The 22937-nt window shown below is 47.5% G+C and overlaps 1 pseudogene across 1 annotated transcript; it reads left to right on the top strand.

Annotated features, from left to right (window-relative positions):
* The first annotated feature begins 1024 nt into the window (after window positions 1–1024).
* LOC144144422 (uncharacterized) lies at window positions 1025–22224 on the top strand (annotated as a pseudogene). Its single transcript, XR_013317249.1, has 14 exons — window positions 1025–1325; window positions 3453–3510; window positions 4726–4865; window positions 6867–6979; window positions 7920–8080; window positions 10087–10185; window positions 11829–11943; window positions 13251–13323; window positions 15220–15265; window positions 16904–16923; window positions 17722–17794; window positions 19344–19447; window positions 21165–21221; window positions 22048–22224. The product of XR_013317249.1 is annotated as an uncharacterized LOC144144422 (transcript).
* Window positions 22225–22937: the final 713 nt, after the last annotated feature.

The raw sequence follows: 22937 nt of genomic DNA, 5'->3' as shown, positions 1-22937 counted from the left end.
TCTGTTCCGAAGCATCAAGGACACTTACTTGGTTACCACCAACGAAGTATGAAATGCGCGGCCATAGAAATAAAAGAAACTTGCCTATCTAACATTCGTTCACCAAAACTTGAATACGCTTTATCAATTTAGCATCCATCACAAGCATATTTGACCACTAACTTAGAATACATGCAAAATAGTGCAGCTCGCTTTATCACCTCCCAATAGTCCTCCGGTGCCAGCGTCACAGCTTTAAAACTGTCCATTTCCCTTCCGTCACTTGTATCGCGCTGTCATATCACCCGTTTGTGCCTCCTTCGTGGGGCATGCTATCATCCGAAATCAAGGCACGAACTATTAAAACCATCCCACCGCACGTCAGCTCACCTAAATCACACCCACCCAATAGCACACGTACCCGGTCGAACATCAGCATTTTTAAGCAGCGAAAGCCTAGATATAATGACATCATCTGCTTGGCCTTCGGACTGCAGTATATATACTGAATAAAGATAATAACTATGAACTGCACATTTTGTACTGTTTATTCAATGAATAGAACAGCATAAACCACGGTTTGAACCGTGTTTCAATAAACTTCAATGTTATCGTAGGTCGACATGTCTGAATACAAGCCTTAATGACAGTGTAGTTGTTCCAAATCAACTTTAATGAGCTAAAGAAAATTCTATACATGAAGGAGCGCATTTCAAGCGAACATCCATCGTTTTGCGGTCGCGCGGTTCTTGCAACTGCTCGGAAGGCGTACACTGCGTTAGCTTCGGAGGCACTACTACACGCTCTTCGAAAAATCTAACGTCTTTCTTGAAGCGCAGTCTATCCATCACGGCAGCGGCGAAAGCCCCTCTCTTTAGGTCTATTTGGTCGGTCCACCAGTGCCGTCTTGTGGTGTAGGGAATTGGCAGACCGTTGTTTCTAAGGCGTTTTTTTTTTTTTCAATTAAACTTCAATCGAACGTACAGCCATGTTGTTCGACGAATGGACATCTGCAGCGTGCCAACCACCATAATTGCAGAGTGTTTTTGTTGAGCAAGCCGTCAACAAACCTCGTTGTCTGCCTCAATTTAGTAGCTCGACTGAATTCGAATCGAAACGATTGCTGGTCTCTCGGTGGACAAACGTCCACCATCCGCGGGACCACACGTGTCGACCATGAATCGGCTGCATGTGTTTGTCGGCGCCGTCTGCCTTTGCTGCTTTCTGTACCAGTTTTCCAGCCTCCTTGGCGTTTACCTCGACTACAGCTTCAGCGTTATCATGGACGAACGCCAGCGGGGCAACCACATCGTGTTCCCTGCTGTCACCGTGTGCGTAGACGGATGGTGAGTTGCGACTTACGAGCGCGCGAAAGTTATTTCGTACTGTTTAGTAAGACAGCCAGACTTCGCTAAGAATCAGAGAAGAATACCATGCGGAGATTTTTATTTCGGTCACGAGACTCAGCAGCGAGGTTAAAAGTTAACCCAATTTGTAGGCTTATCAATGAATGCACGTTCCTGTTATTTTCATGCTAAATTAAGCTATTTCACCGGGACAAATATCAAGGAGCGTACGTCACGATAAGCACGACTGCGCAGAAATATGACGACGCCAAGCACTCGTGCGTGAACGTTTAATTGTGCGTACCATATTCTTAATTATCTTAATTGCAACAGGGATATTGTTTTTCTTTCTTATTGTTCAACTCCACGTGTTCTACCGCCCCTTCATAGGGTTTGGTACACTTGGGTGAAATCTAGAGCGAAAATTTGCTTGAGGATACCGCACACACGTTATACGTCGAAGCCCTCTTTACCTCGCGTCATGTTTTCTCAATCGCAATTTATTATCTTGATTACATTTACAGCCCTGTGTGCGGGTTCCTCTTGAGCCAGTCCTCCATTTCGTGATACGCAGGTCATTGCAGAAAACGCTCCCTGCGCACGACCGCGCACCCATGCTCCCGTCTCGATTCTACCCGAAATAAAATGTTTGTTACCAGTGAAGCCGTATAACACTTATTTGTAGCCGCCTGGCTCAATTTCAGGTGGATGTTACGTTGACTTTAGCGGAAATCTATTACACGTTAGGGGTTCCCCTTAAACTGACCGACTCCTTGTACTGTGCTCTGTCGTCACCCTTTCCCACCCGCTGTCACTTGTATTGGGCAATTTTTCAGACTCCGGCAGTGTACATGGCTCTATTGCGTAGACGCACGTCTCTCTTCTTTAGTTCTCACAGACTCAACCACAAGAAACCTGTGTGCGTGCTGGAAGCCTCAGAAGCGTCTGAAGCCTGTGCGCGTGTTTTGAAACCGGAGGGAAGGAACGGGGAGCAGGAGTGATAGTACAGCGGAGATAGAAGAGGGCGCATGACGTCAGCATGCGCCACGCATGCGTGTGCACGGCCTCTATGATCAGCAACGGCGCAGGAGAAGAGGCGCCGCGCAGATAACATAAAAGGGCGACGACAGGCACAAAAATAAAACTGTGGATGGGAGGAGTAGGCATGTCTGCGCAGTGCTAAAGACGTACGGAGCACGTTTAAGATCGCCCGTGAGCGATGGGGCGCAAGAACACCAAATAAGATAAAAAATGGCTGCGGCTTAGCTTAGCTAACCCTGGATATGCGAAGCAAAAGCTAGGCTTAGTCTGGTTGAGTCTTGGTTTCGCTTGGTTAACCTTTGATGTAGCTGGTTTGCCGACCGCGGCTCAAAGCTGTTCGGCCTCGTGCAACGCTCACAGAAGGAGGCGCGGCGAACGCGGCGTTCGCTGGGGCGAACGCGGCGTTCATTGACGGCGAACGCAACGTTCCTCTTTGCCGGACGTGAGAAGAGTCACGTAGCCCGAGACGACTCAGCGGCGCATCCGTGGGAGGCTCGGGGGTGGTCGGCTTCCTGTCAGCTGATCGGCCGCAATCGCGGCGGCGGCCGCAGCTCATCCTGAGAAGAACGACTGAAAACGAGGCCTTGTGCACAGCGCCGAAAGTGGGCCCGGCGAATCACGCGATGCGCTTCGAGGGCTGTGTCGCAGGGGTTGTGTCTGCGGCCAAAATGTGAAATTGCGCATCCGCGGCGAAACCGTTGGTCGAAAATAGTAAAGCTTTGCTTTAAAACACTACAATTTATGCTGATTTTAAAGCGCACACGCTAAACACAAGCAATATAAATTTGGGCCTACACTGTGACGCGAATGAACAAAATTATTCGTTATTGGGCACCTGCGACAAATCTGCATCAAATCGTTCCACAATATTTATTCCTCTTTCCACCCCCCTCGCTGATACCGGCGCGGTGTATATGGTTTCTGGTGCTAAGAACCAAATGATGTCCAAAGCTCGCTCTGTGCCCTCTTCTGTGTCTAATCCGCCAAAGAGTTGACTGTGATGTTTTATGACGTTCATAGGTTGCATGTTCAAGTTTCCGTGTGGGGCAGACAGTGCTGAATTTTGTTTCTGTTTCCGTATCGTAGGCTAAGCATTGAGAAGCTCTGCAAGGAAAGACCCAACAGGTGTCAGAAGCACGACTTGGTGAGTCAACAATGAATGATTCCCGAACCACTGACCTGGTGGTATCTTGTTTCTTGATGCATACAACTCAAACAGACCCTCCCACATATATCGGTGCCGCGGGATCAACATGGTACCTTTCATTCTCAGTCGTCGGAGGGCCACTGGTTAGCACCTCCAAGCGTTGCATTTTTTATTACGTTTACACAACTGCCCCAGAAAGCTGTGGAGAATATGGTATTTCCGGTAGCCAAATCGGTAAGGCATCGAGTGCATATAATCGGAACGTTGTCAGTTCAAGTACAACCCGTGGCGCATGTTTTAGTCCGTTTTATTTCCTTAAAACATTGCGAAATTTCTATTCCGCTCACAGAAAACCACTTCCTCTATGTCCACCGCAGTGGAGTGTGCGTGCGTGCGTGCTGCGTGCGTGCGTGTGCGCGCGCGCGCGCGCGTGTGTGTGTGTGTGTGTGTGTGGGTGTGTGTGTGTGTGTGTGTGTGTGTGTGTGTGTGTGCGTGTGCGTGTGTGTGTCTGTGTGTGTGTGTGTGTGTGTGTGAGAGAGAGAGAGAGAGAGAGAGAGAGAGAGAGAGAGAGAGAGAGAGAGAGAGAGAGAGAGAGAGAGAGAGAGAGAGAGAGAGAGAGAGATGTCTCGGGCCTTGATTTATTTCGTGCTGCTTGTTTATTTTTTAAAATATTGAATTGGATTGGAAAACGTTTTTTTATTATTATTGCATTGAGTGAGACCATCGGCGGTGGGAGGACATCGTATACCGGTAGTCCACGATTTTCTGCGGCGTCCCGGGTGTGCGCCACCAGAAACTCCTGATCCGCGGGCCGCTAACCACTGCAAAGCAATTGACCTCTTCCGCTGCTTAAGGGTTATCGGTGGTGTGTGTCTGTGGGGGGGAGGGGGGGGAGGCACATCCAAACTAAATGAGTTGCTGTACTCGGTTGCTGGGCAGTAGAGGCAGTTGGGCGGGCGTGCGGTAGTGGAAATTCAATGGAGGGAGGTGCGGTGGTAGCACATATTGGTCTGGAGTCGTCGCCACATGTGCGCGTTGGCCGCACTTATAGGGATGGATGTGGGACCGATAGGATGTCGAAGTAATTTTGTGTGAGGGGATGCAGGGCCCAAAAGTGCTAAGTGGTTCGTCTTCTTTCTCTTCTGGGTCCCAACCAGACTTGAAGTTCAAAATCGTGTAGCTCTATTGCACGCACGGCCAAACTCGCTGCAGATCTACGCACCGGGCCTGTACATACTTCAGTCGCTGCCGACGCTGCGGAATGCGACAACGTTTCCGGCCGAAAGACTCTTCACCTGTCGCATAACGGCAGGGAACAACGCTCGCTGCCCGGCATTCGACTGCTCTCAAAGGTACAGCGCTTTTGCGTTTTTGTACTTAACATTTTTCACGGTTTTAAGAAAAGTCAACCGAACCACACACATAGAACAACGTCTTTTAACAGCAGAGCTGTTGTACAAGCCCTAGTTAGGCGTTGCAGGAGCAAATATCAAGAAAATGCCGAGCACCCATGAGCGCGTGTCTCGCTGCGACCGCCGAGCGTCCCCGCCTGGTTCAGCGGTTTTAGCAAAAAAAAAAACATTCCTGCTCTGTCGTTAAGCGCTACCGCGCATGTAACAAAAACTCTATAGCGCTAATGCTAAAGATGAAAAGACAGCCTGCTTGGGAGAGGTCACCGCGGCCGCCGCATACTCTAGAAGCCATTATGGATAATTGGAGACATGGCTGCGAGTGTGTCACTCCTTCCCGAGACGACTTGCAGAACACGCCACCACTGCTTCGAGTCGCTGACGAAGAGCTGGTAAAAGTGAACAATGCTGAGAATGACTTTGCATCCACCGCTCACCGTGAAGATGACGACCTCTTCGATGCATATGACGACGATTACTAGCACCGCAACTATGCAAATAAACAATTATACTTATTAACTATATGCCCGGTAATGCTCACCTACAACAGCTTCGCCATTCAAAGCTTGCGCGTGAGTGCAATCTGCTGTGATTTTTTTTCTCACAGTTTAGCATAACGTAGTTTAATTTATTCTTTGTAATGCGAAAGTTGGCGGTGTCCCCGTAGGCGTCTCGCCACAACGCTTCAGAATGACCAATCGTAGTGGGCTAGTGTTCAAAATACGGCGAATGACGTGGCCGAGCAATTAATTTGAGTGAAAAATAGTATCTGCTCTGGGACATTGCGCAATGCAAACTGTTTTGCACGCGCTGCGTGTCGTCTTGGGAACATGCATTTTTAAAGGCTTCGTCATTCGTCGAATTTGCACACTAGGCCACTTCAATTTCGTCATTCGGGACCGTTGCGCTGAAGACGTCCTACGTGGGGACTTCTTAGACTAGCATAACAGTGGTGGCTTGTGTCACTAGATAAGATACAGAGTTGTACAGAGTACCTTCACTGAGGCGCGCAAGTGAGCAACGGCGCCCATTTTGTTGTTTATAGGTGTTGCCAGATTGCCGCTTCTGCGGCCTCACCGCTAACTTGCACGAGGTCATTTGTAAACAACACTGCCGGAGACGCAGAAACACGGAATCTGCGGACTCACTTCTGCAGCTGAAATTCTGCGAAGAGCGTTATCCGTTATTCGCATTCGGAACGACGCTGGTCGCGCGCAGCCGCAGATCAGGGAGAACAAGCTGAGACTACCACAGTTGACCGACAGAAAACGCATCAAAAACAAAATGGCGGCGCCCATAAATCGTCGCAGTGCAAACAAGTGTAGCTGGATACGAATTGACAAATGATCAAATCGGCGGCCCGGAACAGTAGAAAAAAGAGTGCCGATACTCTGTAGCCTTATCTAGTGACACTAGTGGTGGCATATTGGGCCAAACAAATGTATTGAAAAGAGCTGTTCTCCAAAACGAACTGCAAGAGGGTGGTGCGGTAGTACAACTTTCTGGTAGTGCTTGTGAAGTTTAATGTGCCTTTTTCAAAACGTGTGATCAAGCAAAGTCCTTTAGTTTAAGCAAAGCTTACGGATACATTTACTTCGTGTATAAAGGGATACACCTTACTGTTATTTCAAGAAAACGGCCAAACAAGCTCGACCGAATCCCGCTTCGCCATTTGCTAGCAATGACGCCACAAATCTCAGTACGGAAAAATCAATAGGGCGGCGCTGCTGGCATTTAAGCTTTCGTCGTTTTTGTGCATTATTAAATAACCGGTACTGTTTTAGAATTGTATTTTCACGGATGAAATCTACCGATATAAGCCAGCCTGTTTTCACGCCTATGTGTCCATTTAAAGCTGCTCTAACTTTGGACGGTGCATCGCGAAAAGCTACATCTCTTCGCATTTTCAGCCGACTAAACCGCGCACTCTGTTTCCTACCCCAGAATCGACAACACTTACTACCGCCGCCCATCACAGCAGTGCTTCACGATCGACGTCAACGCCATACCCCGAAGTGAGCACCCGTTCAAAGACTGTCCGGAGCAGTGGAACTGGGGTGAGCCAACTTCCCAGCTCGCAGCTGCTACACCGGTAATGGCGGAGGTCATTGCTAGCACTTATTTCGCAGCTACTGCGGGGCGAGATCTACTATTCGGGGCGAAGCCCCTTAGAGGCTGGGGCTGTTGGTGTATGCTGTCGTCGTAGTTGTCATAATCGTCCTCTCATGTAGTCACGGTACTAAAACACCGGGAAACTCGTTTACGCCTCGCGCTAGAACGTAACGCGTACTAAAGAAAACACCGGGAACTCGTTTATGCCTCGCGCTGGAGCGCTTCGTTACGCGTACTAAAAAAACATCAGGGCACCCGTTTATTCCTCACGCTAGAGATCTTTATGCTTCAAAGACAAGATACTTTAACAGCAAAGCTGTATGCCTTTGCCCTTCAACGGTTTCGTCTCCGTTGGCAAAAACGCCAAGGCGCCAAGCTCCGCCCATCCCCAGTTTTCACGTTAGTGGAGATGGCCCGGGATTTTTTTGTGTGTGTATGTGTGTGTTTGTCGAAACGACTCGTGTGTTCAGTTACGCTGCCTAATTAAGCTGTTCACGCAAATGGTAGTAAGCGTAGGGACATGCTTAATGGTGTACAGGTGCCGTCAAAAGTAACTGGAACGCGGTCTCGTAAATTTACAGGAATTTCTCCTTCGGGAAACCGCCTGGCTGCATCGGTGTGCGTTTAAAGGTGTCCTCCCTAATAGCACAAGCTTCCTGTAAACCGGTAATTGCTCTCGTAGAGCCAGTAAGACAAATATTTCGTGATATTCACAAATCATTGTTCCAGTTACTTATGACGGCACCTTTACATTGTTCCTTTAAAAGCCAAGCCTTGCCTTTATCACCTTTTGCGTTGGCAGATTACAGCATTGTCTGCGTAACGACTAGCCCTGTCTGAAACGTCTTTGGGTTTATAACTGCATTCACCCTAATCCCCCCGCAGACCTGGAGCTTCGCTACCACTGGGAGAAACGCGAAACCATGCTGCTGCTGCCCCAGTGGGTGTATCCGCTGTTCGTGCACCAGACGGGGCTCAGTCCTCCCGACCAGCTGTCCGCCGTGCAGTTGCTCCCCGGGAAAGTCATCCAAGTTACCGTCAAGCAGGTTAGGCGCTTCCCTAGGGGAAATGCAGAATGCTATAGTGCACGTTGAAAAAAAAAAGGATACAAAATAAACAGCTATGGTATGGAAGTCCTCAAAGCATCATCTCTGCCATTTTAGCACCGGACTTTGGGTAGTTTTGGAGCGGTTGTGCCCATGTTCCGAAAATATATGCGCCCTGGTCGTCGTATTGGGTCTCCCTTCCTTTGAGCTGTGGTTAGCAGAGCCATAGATTTGCGCTTGAGCTACGCCGCTAGGGGCGCAAATAAAAAAAAAATTTTCTGGCGATTAAGATACTCCCTAATGCAACATTTGGGCGCAGCAGAAGTGCGCTGAGGCAGAACTCACTCGTGGGTTCTCTCGACGGCAGCGATGATGAGCCTCTGCTTCGGCGGCGCGAAGTACGTCTCAGGAAGGGACCTCGACCCGCGTCTTAGGCAGGGAACGTACACCATCGTCACGTGCACGCCCCCCTCACGTTTTCGCCAGCGTCGGGAAGACGATCGTCTCGTGCGGGCACAGCATACTGCCCCGCCTCCCCCACCGCACACTTTCGGAGAGCGCTCGCACCGCTACGGCGAACCACCCTCCCCTCACAATTTCGCGACACTCTCCTCCTTTGCTTTCTTTCACTATTCGGTCTTGCCATCGTTCCCCCGGTTATGATGGCGACGCGGCTCAGCCCGGCCGCCGCAGGGTTGCGCCCTAAAACGTGCAAGAGCAAGTACTACGTAAAATTAGCGGAAAAATGGAAAACCGAACACGAAAATACGAAGCTAAACAAGCGCATTTCAATTTTTCATCAAGATTTTATCAGTTCTTTTTTTGAATAAAGGGGTGATCAATCCATGCCGCCAACAAAGCGAATGAGGTGAATGACAGGCACGTGTTAGATACGTCAGGCTCAAAAATGTGATCTGCGCTGTGTCACTTCACAATGAAAGAATTCCACGCTTAACGCAGATCGAAAATTTGAGCCAAATTGCATGCTCGCCATCGTCATTCGCAGAAATGTTATTGCTGGCTTCATCAATTGGCTAATAGGGTGCACATTGGTGAAACTGAAGGATAGGATTGCCACTGCCCTTCCGTCTTACGTCGCTTTCGAATTTTCCGCGCAAAGAAGAACAGGTCCTAGTGACGCAGGCGCCAACGGGTACCCTCATAAACCCACGCACGAATGGCCCTTCACCAAAAGAGACCCCTTCCAAGGTGCTCTAAATGCCAGGAAGTGCTGGACCAGCGTCACCTATTTGGCAAGTGAAACAAAGGACCAGGGTAACAAGTAAGCCATCGTAGGAGTTTCGTCACAGGAAGACCAGACCACCCTCGTCGCCTTCATCAAGCACCCCCTGGAACCCCATCGCAAGGGAGACCAACAAATCCCTACAATGACCCAACCCAGGTCACACGGGACTACGCCGCCGCCTAGGAAGCCACGGCAGGCAACTAGGGGACCCCTGAACGGAGAGGACCTATACCGGCATGAAATGGTCCAATAAAGCTTCATTCATTCATTCATTCGGCACCGTTTTGCTGGTCTTGTTAGGGTGTCAACGGCAAGGTGTTTCAGGGTATCGGAGCGGAAGCTTCGCTGTTAGATTTGGTTTCCAGGGCGGTAACTCGTCTCCGTGAAATTTCGATCGTAAAGATTTGAAAATTAGAGCCATCTATATTTGGTACAACGTCTTTTTCTTAGTTCAAAGGAGAGAGAGAGAGAGAGAGTAAACGTGTTTATCGCAAAAAGCAATGGGGAGGATTGCTCAAACCAAGATCCCTTGAGCGCTTTCTTCCTGCCCCAACAGCCCTCAACCCCAGCAGGCGCTGTAGACATGAAAGCACACATACAGCAGAAAACCAGTCACAATAACATTCCGGTTTTCGTCTAAGATGCCACAGGCCTAATAGGTCCCCCCTTTTGTGCGAATTAAGTGATTTCCTCCCCCGCGTGCGGAATCATTTCACGTATACCTTTGAACTAATTTGATGCCCCTTGTTCCTCCCCGCAGCTCCGCACGTTCCGACTGCCGGCGCCGTACAAGAGCATGTGCACCGACTACAAGGCTCTGGGCCACTTCACGGAATTCAAGGGCATACTCAATTACGACGTGAGTGTCACGGCTCATTATGGGCTTCTCCAAAAAATTTGGAACGCAATTCTTTATTGTGGAGTTGTTTCATAGTTGCTAGCGTGCGTACTTGAATCGTCTTCGTCGCGTTTTCTTCCCTGCGACTGGGCGGAGTTGACCGGATCCGTGCGGTCTAAATAAACCAGACGAATGCAGTTCGCAATTTTCTTCCCTGCGACTGGGCGGAGTTGATCGGATCAGTGCGGTTGAAACAAACCAGACGAATGCAGTTGTACGTTATGTTTCTATTGTGTTTCCGGCCGCTCGCCGGATCTCTCTCGCGAGGTCGGATCTCTCTCTATACCTTTCGTTCTTTTATCTCGCTACTTTACGACGACGCCTTTATATCTACAAAATATTTTTCTTTGTATCTTACTTTGTATCTTATTTTTCTTTGTATCTTACTCGCTCCGCTTAAGACAGCATGGAGATATTTTTTCTTTATTTTTTGGGGTTATTCGGCTTTTTCTCGCCTTTCCTCTAAGCCGTTTTTTTTAATCTGTTTTCTATTTATTTTCGTGAGAAAAGCCTTAAGTGTATTCTTAATAAGAAGAACGCTGTAATTTTCTTTTAGGCATCTTTGCAATGCCTCAAATCTGTCCAAGGCTACCTCTGAATGACTGACTGACTGACTGACTGACTGATTGATTGATTGATTGATTGATTGATTGATTGTAGGGTTTAACGCGCAGACGCAACGCAGGCGATCAGGCGCGCCGTAGTGGAGGGCTCCGGATTAATTTTGACCACCTGGGGATCTTTAACGCGCGCCGAAATCTCGCACACACGGCAGTTTCGCTTTTCGCCTCCATAAGAAAAGCAGTCGCCGTGGCCGGGAATCGAACCCGCGTCCTCGTGCTCAGCAGCACAACGCCTTAGCCGCTGAGCCACCGCGGCGGGTAGGCTACCTCTGCGCTAAGCAATGTTGACATATATGAGGCTAGAAACCAGTGTTAATAGTTTGCGGAGATTTAGCCTATGTATTTTTCGTCTTTAGGCTCGCTGTTATGCAAGGCACATGAATGGCGAAAACAATTTTTCAAACCACGATAGACTTGGTCCGAAACGCCCCAAATCGAGCTACTTAGCCCATGAGTGCTGAGCATTCAATAGCAGAGCCCTTGTATGGTACAGAATTCTTGCCACTATAATGACCTAATTATATTTGCGACGCAAAGATGTGGTCGTTTTGAACCGTTTGAAGCGCAGTACATTATGTGACGGTAATTCAAGTTAAAGTGTTTTTGTGCGCGTCATTTGTTACAATAACCTATGATTCATCAGTCATCATTTTGTTGCAATATGTGAGGAAAATCGCTGATTATCAGAAATTACTTGTCATAAGCCGTTTCACATTACAAGTAGTGCACACTACGAGTCAGGTTCCTGAAGTGTCCATAGGATATACGCGCTCAGTTGGACGCGTTCCTGCTTAGTGGATTCGCTTCGGTAGATTTTTTTTTTTTTTTTTTGATTGGCAGAATATGCAAGCGCCAACATTAAAGTCAATTTGGAAATACAGAGAACAAATACACTGGCTCGTGTAAGCTCTGTAGCAACGTTTCTGCTGTACCAATTGAAACAGCATGAGCTGCCATCTTTTGATTTTTCCCCGCCGCCAGCTGTGCATGCAGAAGTGCGGCATGGAGCTGGAAGTGCGGCACTGCGGCTGCGTGCACGCGGCGTACGAGTTCACCGCCAGCTATCAGCACCCCACGTGCGATTTCACCACCTCAGGTGAGCTACAGCGCGAATGCATACAGTGAATGAACAAACAAATGGATTTGGTAGGAAGGGAGAGGTCAAATGCGTACAAAAACCGAGCTGTACGAGGCTGCACGATGCCTTGTTGCTGCATTTGGAGAAAGCACGCAGGATATGCGCGTTCGAACTGAGCTCTTAAAGGAGAATCTAGAACCGTCTCCCACGTGAATTCGGAGCGTTCCACAGCCCGAACGTCGCAATAAAATTTAAGGCCATTCTGCCCTCCGGAGGTGGTACGTTGGCCAGCGAAGCTGTATCGTCTGAAAGATGCAGACCATCAACAGATTCAACGTCTTCGTGCTCTTCCTAGTCCGGTGCGTATACGGACGCACACACGTTCTGTACTTTACATATATCTATAGCGCCACCCACTCGCAAGTCCGCACGCTTGCCACACAAGATATCCCTGTAACCGTCGACCTTATACAATACATCTATGCACGTTCCTGACAGACACAACTTGGGTATCTCTCTCAGGATGGCATCGTGCGTCATTATCGACACCATGACGCCCATCCAACATCCCGCCGCTCGCCGAACGCTGACCGCTGTCAAAACCTGGCGATTGATTTATAACCAACCAAGAAACGTGGACTGCTTTTACAAGTATAGCGCTGGAAGTTTTTGCCCACGAACACGAAAATTCCACAATACCCTAGCCACATTCAGCTTCGCTGTGATAAAAACACGCGTAAAGGACCGCGTTGCCTAGGCAACGCCTGGGCCCGCGCAGAGCCACGAAGACAGCGGAGAGTGAAGTTGTAGCTGTGAATGCGGTGTTCGGTGACAGTGGCAGGTCATATCAATCACGCGCAACGCTGACCTCACACAGCGGCGCAACAGCCACAAAATTACTCGTATAGCGCCAAACTGGAAGGAGTACTCAGCGGCGTTTGATTGGATGTCAATACTCTCACATTCATGAACCATAAAACGTGTTTAGGTGTGCTCGCATTTGTTATTGACGTTGAAGCAGCAATTTTTAATGGGTAGGCCTTTCTTGGTGACAAGTTATTCCCTCTCTCTCGCGACCCCGCGCGAAAGTCAATCTGTCACTGAAACTAAGTGTAGCACCCAAGTTGCGTAAGAAAAATGCATGTTATAAATAGTTGCCTGATAAAATGAAGGACATACGGGCCTTGATAGCTTATATTGCCAGCTGTCAGTTCTCTCTCTCTCCATATCTATCTATCTATCTATCTATCTATCTATCTATCTATCTATCTATCTATCTATCTATCTATCTATCGTTCTCTCTCTCTCTCTCTCTCTCTTTGCAGAAAGCTGCAAGAATGCTCTCACGACCAATAACACGTACGACAAGTGTAATCACATTTGCGGATTACCCTGCGAGTAAGTTGAAAAGGTTTTGTTATGACTCAAACATGCGGCACGCGAAATCACCGCTTAGGGCCTTAGTGTTTCTTTCTTGGCCTCTGGGTGACCGAAATTTCTACTCCCGAACAGTATCGCCTGTTTAGAACTTTTCAAGCAACGGTGAACTCCACCAACAACAGACTATGCGCACTATTCGGCTGGCATGTGCGTAGAAAGGATATGGTCTATAGACACAATGGGCTTTATTCTCTCGGCTACATCGATGAAAGACCGCTCGATTAGGTGTCGGGAAGGAAAACAATGCGCCCTACCGCATAGCCGCTGCTCTGCGCACCTTTCCAAAGGGAGATATTTTCAGCTGCTTCCCCTCGACACCTTTTAGATGCGAAGCAGCTTATGGTCGCGTATGTTCCCTCCGTCGTTGTGCGGCCGCCGTTGTGCAGCGTCCACACCCCCACTGCGCATGCGCATCCTCCTCCCCATTCTCTCCTCTCTGAAGCTCCTCTCCTCTCCGGGATTGCGCAACGAATGGCAACACCTGCGGCTCCGCTCGATAATGCGAAGCAGCTTAGGGTTAGAGGCGCGACGGTAGCCGCTGCATATTCCGCTGCGGGCGCCACTGTAGCTCCGCGGTATAAATAACGCGCGCGCGCGGTCCGCTCCCCTAATTCTCCTCCTGCTTCGCATACTACGCAGGGTTCCCCTACGGGAAGATGGTGAAATTTTTTTTGAATAATACGAAAGACAACGACATTTCCGGAAAAACATGTGCATTTTCACCTCACCCTTTTCACGTTCCTTGGAATGTGAGCCCCACATAGACGAAAGAGGTGCCAGCGCAGACAATGTTGAGATCTAATATGAGACTGAAACCCGCCGAGATTTCGCTTTGTTGGTTGGTCAAAAAACGTTCGTCGAGACCCCGAGGGCGTTTTGTATTACGCGGAAGCTTTCGTTCGCTCTTCATGCGGCACCAAATGAGCGTTACTCCGGAGGAACACAATATTGAGTACACCCGCTGAATGTTCATTGAATCGAATATTGGTTGCTATAAAGAACGAAATTCGCTAGATGGGTTTTGGTAGAGCAGTTTTTCAAGGACAGCGTTTAAGCGAATACTTTCGTGTTACACTTACGCGAGATCTTTTACGCTCCCATGGCCTTAACCCGAAAAAACATTCGAGTTGAGGAATGCAAATACAGTCGAACATCGTTATAAATGAGTAGTATCGGCACAGCAAATTAGTTCTTTATATCCAATATTCGTTGTAACAGTAGAGGTAAAAATCGGCTCTAACAAATCGAAAATCTGGCTCACGCAAAAATACTTGATACAAAAATGCATTTTTACAGGCTTCGAATCCGCTATAAAAAAGGTAACCCTTATTTTTCTCCTTGCTGAATTTCAACCTCTATGAACCGGAACATGAGTACGTGAAATTACAACAGAACAAAGTTCACTTGACAAACCAGGCCTGCGTCCTTATTTATTTGATAAAGGATGTGATCTTCGTCTGGTGCCTATCTCCCACCACAGCGGAGGATGAAGTTTTTCACAGTGTTCCCGAACAAAGGGGCCTTTATACTTCTGCAGTTTCCGAATACAGTTATTATTTTTTTTTTCAAGTAGCTTCTCAGACTCCTGGTCAAATATTTCTTGGTTATATCCGAAACCGCGCGCGGCTCTCACGGTTTCAGTTTCGTTATAAAAGAATAAGTGTCATTGAAATAAAGCGTGACTAACCAAAGTTTCTATTTAGTTTGCTATAGCCGATAATTCGCTACATCAGTGTTCGTTATAACGTTATAACGAGGTTCAACTGTATCACTCAGCGATGCTGAATGTTGACGACTCTGCGCTGCATGCAGTTGCTCTTGCTGCTCGCCTCTGATTTTCTTTTTCTTTTCCAGGCAGATTCTCTACGACGTCCGCATATCTGGAATTTCGGACGAACAGGTGCGGATTTCCTGTACCCATCTCCCCCCCCCCCCCCAACATACAAAAATATAAATAAAACGCTACCAACAACAGTATAAAGCGCAGAGAGACGTTATGGAATTGAAGGATTAAACGTTGCGTGAGTCTGCACGGGCAGCCAATGGACTTGGATGAAGCCATACGGGATTTTCTAGACAACACGGAATTCAACCGTGCCGGGCTGCGTTCAGGGCCGAGCGTGACATGAAAAAGGACGAAAATGGAACTCAATATATGAACTGCAGCCAGAAGCGTTACTGTTGGAGGCTTATTAAAGGTACTGAGAACTAACCATTATCGTCTGAAAAATCCTGCAAGGAAAACGACGCCGCTTAACCGCACTTCGCTAGTCCTCCGAAACTCAGTCGGCACAAGTGATTATACTTTGCATTTTTAGATGCGACGCATCTCTTGCTCTGAGGCATGTCCCTCCTGCGTCGGCGCCGGCGGCGTCCGCACGCCACCTGCGCATGCGCGACCCTCCTCCGCGCTTCTCTCCGACAGCTGTGCGCAACACTCTCACTCCGTCTCATTATCATAAACAACAGCTGCGTGCGCGCGCTCCGCTCGCTTCGCTCCGCTCCCGTAGCGCAAGCGCGCGCATGCGCGACTCTCCTCCGCTGTATCCTCTCCTTCAGGCGCTGTGAATAAATTGAACCCCCCGATGCGTCGCATCACACCAGGGTTCCCTCGCGGGAAGATGGGCGTAATTTTTAAATGCAGAGCATTTCTTTAACTCACGATGTCACCCGGCGTTGGCGTGCCTCGGCGTCCCAACAGCCGTTCCAGGTGCGCCCTCTCCCCCACTCCTCCTCTCCCGCATCACGCAACCCTCCTCGCTCTCAACAACAGGTCCGCGCCCCTCCCCCTACACTATATAAAAAAATAATACTTACCGGCGCCTGGTTTCGATCCCACGACCCTGCGGGCGGAACGCAAGGTACATGGTGCTCTACCCACTGCGCCACTAAGCCGACACAGAATGGAAGGCTACGAACGCGCCTTATATCCTTGACTCATTCAAACTACGTCAAGAAGATACTGATACAACGCATTCACTACCTGTGGACGGAACGCGAGGTACATGGTGCTCTTCCCACTGCGCCACAAAACCGACACACAAGGGGAGGCTACGAACGCGCCTTATATCCTTGACTCATTCAAACTACGTCAAGAAGCTGCTGATACAACGCATTCACTACCACCAACTCCCCAAACACTAAACGTTAACGCAATACACCCACCCCCCATGCGACGCATTTACTCGAGTCCCCCTCGCGGGGAGATGGGCCCTTTAGTTTTTTTGTCTGTTCCTACGTCTACAATGAAAATTCCCAAAAGGGACAGCGAGTCACGACGTTTTCTAATGATCCACCTGGTTCGTGCATGCTAAGCTCACTTTTCTTAAGTGAGTGAGTGAGTGAGTGAGTGAGTGAGTGAGTGAGTGAGTGAGTGAGTGAGTGAGTGAGTGAGTGAGTGAGTGAGTGAGTGAGTGAGTGAGTGAGTGAGTGAGTGAGTGAGTGAGTGAGTGAGTTGGCGCCTGCGCCAATACAGTTGCGCTGATTTCTCGCACGGAAAGCCCGAATCGGGCTCAAATATATTTCGCGAGCGTAAAAGTTCGCGACGCGCTAATCTGTGTGCTTTTTTTTATTATTTTCAGGGGCCCCAACAGACCAGAAGGCAAGGAAGAAAACAAAGGGACCTTTCACTCAGGCCTCGTTACTAAAATCGATGCGTGCAATCACCCCCCTCCCGCCTCTCACAAAGACCTCTCCTTTAACCCACATCACATAATATCGCCACAAAAAACAGTGGACTGGAATAACAATATTAATTCGTTATTACGTACTAGTTTCATACTTGATAATGTGCAGTTATTTGTATCATAATCAGTGACGTTCCGTAGAGGCAAAAAAAAAAAAACAAGAAAGTAAAGAAGGCCGTGTCAAGAGTGCCGTCCAACGGTATTATAAGCACTGCACTATATCGACGACCACCGGCATTTTGTGACAAAATTGCCGCGCCTGGCACTACATCGCCCCAGATAACGTAAAGCTAGGCAACCTAACCTAAACATAACACAAGATAACCTAACGCACACAAAAAAATCAGTTAAAATACCAAAACTAACCTAAGGTATAAAAATTCCAGTTTAGAGAGAAAAAAAAGGCAAAAGCTGGTCTCGAACCTCCGTCCTTTGGATTACGAAGCTAAGACTGATCCTGTACACTGCAACGAAATACGTTTTGACGGTGCTAGCCTAGTATTAATAATTCGAATGTCGTCGGACGGCACTCTATACACTGGGAATAAGGAAACGCGAGCACTGGCTCAGTTAGGCACTTGTTATGGCCCGGCTTCCTTCTTGCCTTCCTCGCTCGATGCATTTATCAGTCTCCCTTGCGTCCTCTTTTTCGTCCCTCCTTGGAGTGCAGGGAGACGTTCACGCTGAAGCTACGCTTCCGGTCGGACATCGAGGAACTGGTGTTATACCAACCATCACTAACAGTTGAGTGCATTCGACTGTTGAGTACGCTTAAACTCACCCAATATGGTGCTTTTCGCACCTTGTTTTTAAACAGAAGTTCAGTACATTTTCGTGCTATTCTTTCTTTTTTTCCCGGTAAATGTTTCGTCAGGCAGTCACATTCTGGATGTCCTTTGCGAATGTTGTGGTCCTTACGTCGAACATGACCTGTCCTTTCATCTTTTTCTAATACTTTCTTGATTACGGGAGCTAATGCGTTTATTTGGTTACGCGAGCCAATGCGTTTTAAAAGATAAAAAGCAGCGTTTTTTTTTTTTTTTCAAATAACACAGCCTGAAATCCCACTCTGGTTGAACTGTTATTTCTTATGATTTTCGGGGTGTTTGGGCTGTCGTGATTGTCACGTCATTTATCCAGGAAGGGTTTAGTAGGTTTATTGGTGTTACGTTTTTTTTTTTTTTTGCCAGACAAGCTAATTAAGTGGAAGCGAATGAATGCATCACTGATTTAATTAGGGACGAATTACATAAAAAAAGTAGAACGACAGCAGCCGTTTACTTGGTACACTTCAGCAGGCCACAGGAAAGGTAATTGGTCGTATCAACGCCTCACGTCCAAAGAGTAACGTTTTCCCGGTCTTGGACCTGAAACAAAACTAGCAAAGTCAAGTTGCCCTCCAGCGCTCAGCCTTATTACTGCGCCGATGTGGACTGCGCAAAACAATTCCTGTTGTACCCTTCGCCGTAAGAATTCCCTCAAAATAAACTTTCCTAAGCTGATACGCAGCCATTCGGAATCAATTTCGACCAGCACGTTACTCGCTTCTTGCCATAGATTGGGGGCAGCGTGTGGTCAAAAAACCCCCAATTGCCACGGCAGTCTTTTAACTGCGGATATTGGACCAAGATTGGACAAAACGAGCATACACACTGAGGGAGATTGACCAAGATTGTCCCTACCAAAAAAACTCCAGCGTTCGCCGTAATCGTGGCAAAACTTGCTCAGAACGAGAAAGATATGTCATAGCGTACGCCCACCAAGGTGATGTCCAATGATTATCAATTCCAGAAAATTGAAGAAAGCTTACACTTACAGCAACAATGACAGACTAAACGTCGTTGCAGCAGTAAAGAAGCAAATCGGCTGCGATCGTGGACTTAAACTGTCGTGATGGTCGTGAAGGTTGCGTACAGCTCCAGCATTCGCCTTAATTGTGGAAACACTTGCTCAGAATGAGAAAGATACGTCATAGAGTACGCCCCTCCAAGGCGATGTCCAATGATGACCACTCCAAAAAAAAAAAAAAACTGAAGGAAGCTCACACTTAAAGCAACAATGATGGAGCAAAGGTAGTTGCGGCAGCGAAGAAGAAGCAAATCATTGAGAGTATTGATAAGGTGGCGGCTACCGCTACATACTCGCTGAAGTGCCTTCGCAGTTTTCGGTTTAGGGCCTCTCGAACCAAACTAATCTATCTATCTATCTCTTGCATTCAGCGATATTCCCGGGAATAAAAGAATGGTTCACATTCATTACAATAATGTTATTATCTGCGTACTTCCCTTGCAGAGGATCGAACTGTTGGCGTACGCCGGAGGCTACCTGGGCATCTGGTTGGGGGTGTCTGCCCTCGCCTTCCTCCTGGACTTACACGGGACTGTCAAGAGGCACAAGTGAGTGTCTGACTTCGTTCCCCTCACGTCTAGGTCACGACAGTGAACGACCCAGTCTATTTATCGTGGCCATGCAGGCAAAATACAAGCTCGCGGTTCATTAAAAGGGATGTTTTGTAGCCATAACAACAGTAGCAGTTTTATTGCGTACTTCTAACAAATGATCGAGATAATACAGAAATGAAATAATCGAGATAACTGAAATTCGAAATAACCGAAATTGGGGATAAAGAAGCGAACCGCGATCAGAAAAACGAAAGCAGGTTCAAAAGTGTGAGAATGAACCTAAACTTTTAATTCTTATTTGTGATCCAGTTATAAACTTTGTTTCTATTCCTTTCTTCCCCAAATTTGCTTCTTTATGACGTGTTTTTGTGAAACTTGAGTAAAACCATGTATCATTCCAGCTGTACTTATGTGCCTTGTCTGATGTGCCTTGTAACGGCGTCCTGCGCATTTGTCAAGCTGTTCAAGCAGCTTTTAGCCAGGCAATCGTCCAGTTTATTCTGGGGAAAATAAACCTGAATTGAAATTGAATTGAATTGAAAGTGGCGACTCCCCAGCCACTCTACCGGCGATTTTCTATTACGTCACAGAATCTCGTTTGTGCGATTTATAGCCTCCGACCTAACTTACCGCCAAAAAATGTGATCGGGAGATTGTTGTGGGGCCTCTAGTTCCGCTTGATTGTATCACTAGAATGCGAACGCTGACCAAAAAAACGGATTCAGTGCCGGCCTATAACACGTTACTCATGCCCATATTACGTCACTGTGGCGCGAAATTTGAAAATTATTCAATATTTCTTCCGTTTTTTCGGGTAAAAAACGTCTTTCGTTGCTGCAATAGAGCTGAGTGAGCTACCAAAGTCTAGTTCCTCCAAATTGAACAACGTCGTATGTTGTCTTCATGGCCCCTTTCAGACTTTTACGGCCAACAGCCGTTAATACTTAGTAGTAAAATAGCTACAGATTTGAAAACTTGAAAAGATAAATTCTCAATGCCGCCTGGTCTCACTAACTCCAATACTGTCGTATGTCCGTACATTTTACCTCGTGGATAGCTTAAGAGGAATACAAGTTATGCTGCCCATTGGATAAATTATTGTGCCAATTAACTTATGATGTTGTCATTGCACTTACCCGAGCTTTGCAAATGCTGCAGCCGCAGTACACGGGTTGAACACAAAATGTATCTTAATATAACAGCTTTCTCCAGTTGGAACGCCTTCGAAAAAAAGCAATTACAGTGAATCGATATTGGTCGCTGTACAATACACAAGATAACTTCTGAAAATATTAGGATATTTTCCCGTTTTCATGATTATAAAAAAATTTGCTCTTTCCACTCATTAATATACTTTTCTTTCAAATGGCACAAGTTTCGTCCCATTTGGTTTAGTGGTTGCAGGAAACTCTGGATTTTGCGCACCAGGTTACGAATGAGAAGAAGTGACCAGCCGAAACTAACCCCTGTATTCTGGAACCCTGGTCCACGCCAGTAGCCAGTCAAGGAGATCCTTGAAAGCCATTTTCGCATAGAAAGGCATTGCGGTATCCTTTACAGTCGGGTAGAGGAAACACATGAATTGGAGGACAGACTCGAAATACGGCTCAATGTCAAGGAATTAAGTCTCACGGTTATAATTATTAGCGTGGTCAAGAGTTCCCAAGTGTCTACCATGTTGGCATGAAAAATGTTTATGCTACCTCCGCAGGAAGGAAATTGGGAAACTTCTTGGTGACGCCTGGGCTAAGAAGTTGCGAAGCTTCGGGTAAGTTCTCGTGGCCTTTGTGCTACGTTTAAATTATCACTGAATTATCGATTCCATGTCAAGTGCCCCTCTTTTTTGCGTACAGTCAAATATCTACGTTTTAGTCAAGCACAGCCCAGCTTTTACTCCATAAAAAAAAGTCCAGCTTTTGACATTCTCGATACACAAAGCCAACCTCGAAAGTGCCGAGTTAGGACCACCATCTAAGCTATAGGCTGGACGTGGAAGGCTGCACGTACGCTTTACGACATCTCGCAGAAATATATTAGCTAAAGAAGCATCGAGCAATGCGATTTTGTTAGCATTGGCTTCGCAGGCTTTCCAGATCTTTATCTTGTATACGCGAAATAAATGACCCAAGGCTGGCGTACCTCGCAGTGAAGCTTTCAGCGTCCAGGGAAGACAAAGCAGAGACGAAGAACTGTAAGTGTGGATGCGGGTTTTTCGTGATAGATGTTAACTTTATACGGGCATGGAACAGAATTAGTCCTAAAAAAACAGCCAAATCTCAGGCAAAGTACAATGGTAGTGTACATATAATCTGGATATAGAAACTCGTAGTGTGCGGAATAACGGGAATTAATTAGAAGGTCGAAATTATTGTGGGTTTAATACTGCTTGCACACTGCTACTTCCAGAATTGAAGCATTTGCTGCCACGCTTGCACTGGTGAAGAACCCATTGCTCGAACTGGTAGTCAAGGGTACCCTAATGATACCAGCTTCGTGTTAGCGCACTTGTACATTAAAAATGATACAGTGCGCATTTTCTTATGTACTGAGGACTCTTGTCTGTATCACAACACATTTCTCCCCTCTCATTCCAGGCCGAAGCAGCAGCGGTGGACAGATCGCGTCATTGCCATCCGCTGAAGGGAAAAAAAGCGACGTGCAAACAGTGCAAGTTTGCACACACTGTACAATGAGGGCGAAGACGGAGCACGGCATTTAAAGTCGCGTTACGTATCAACAAATTTGCACTGCCTGCATGGAAGAACTAGCTTTCACGCGAATTGACATTAAAGATAGCAGTATGTTCATTCCTATAGTTCAGTTTACTTTTTGTATTTAATCAGCAGAGGTAATACGTCATTACGAAGAAACAGTGGTGAGGCGAAGTAGGCCCATTAAGAAACAAACACAAATGCATTCCCCGCATTCTTTTTTCGCGCTTCGTGTAGAAGTGGACAAACGGTCTTTAGCACAATGCGCACCCGCTTGTTTACGCCCTGAGCACTCGCTACCGTACTACTACATGCCGACAGTTGAGCAGAAAAAAAAATTGACTCCAATCCACTATGTGAAGGTGTTTGGAAAGCACAGCTTTAAACGACACCCACAGCAATCGCCCATGCGACGTCACTTGAATTCACACATGTGGCTCTACAGAGTGAAACCAGAGATTTTTCCAGCCGATACCTGCAATTCACAGGGGTGGCATCCCGAACGCAGCAGCGTCGGCCACGGCCGGGCTAGAGCGGCGGACGCCGCCGCAGTAGCCCGGCCGTGCGTCGGCAGAAAGAAAAAGGAGAGGAGCGTCTTTGGAAGGGTGAGACAGCGAAACCTATCCATCCTGGTGCGCTGGCTCGGGGCTACACCACTGCGAGACACAAGCGCAGACAGCGAAACAATTCGGCATGTGGGCTTAGTGAATCCCATTTATAACGATTTAAACTACTTAGTTTAGTAAGTTTGAGAATTGCGATAAAGCTGAGGG

Source organism: Haemaphysalis longicornis, unplaced genomic scaffold, assembly GCF_048455015.1.
Source record: "Haemaphysalis longicornis isolate Haplotype H1 unplaced genomic scaffold, Haemaphysalis longicornis Haplotype H1 scaffold_7, whole genome shotgun sequence".
In the NCBI taxonomy this organism is placed as follows: Eukaryota; Metazoa; Arthropoda; class Arachnida; order Ixodida; family Ixodidae; genus Haemaphysalis; species Haemaphysalis longicornis.
This window is presented reverse-complemented; position numbering and strand designations above follow the sequence as displayed.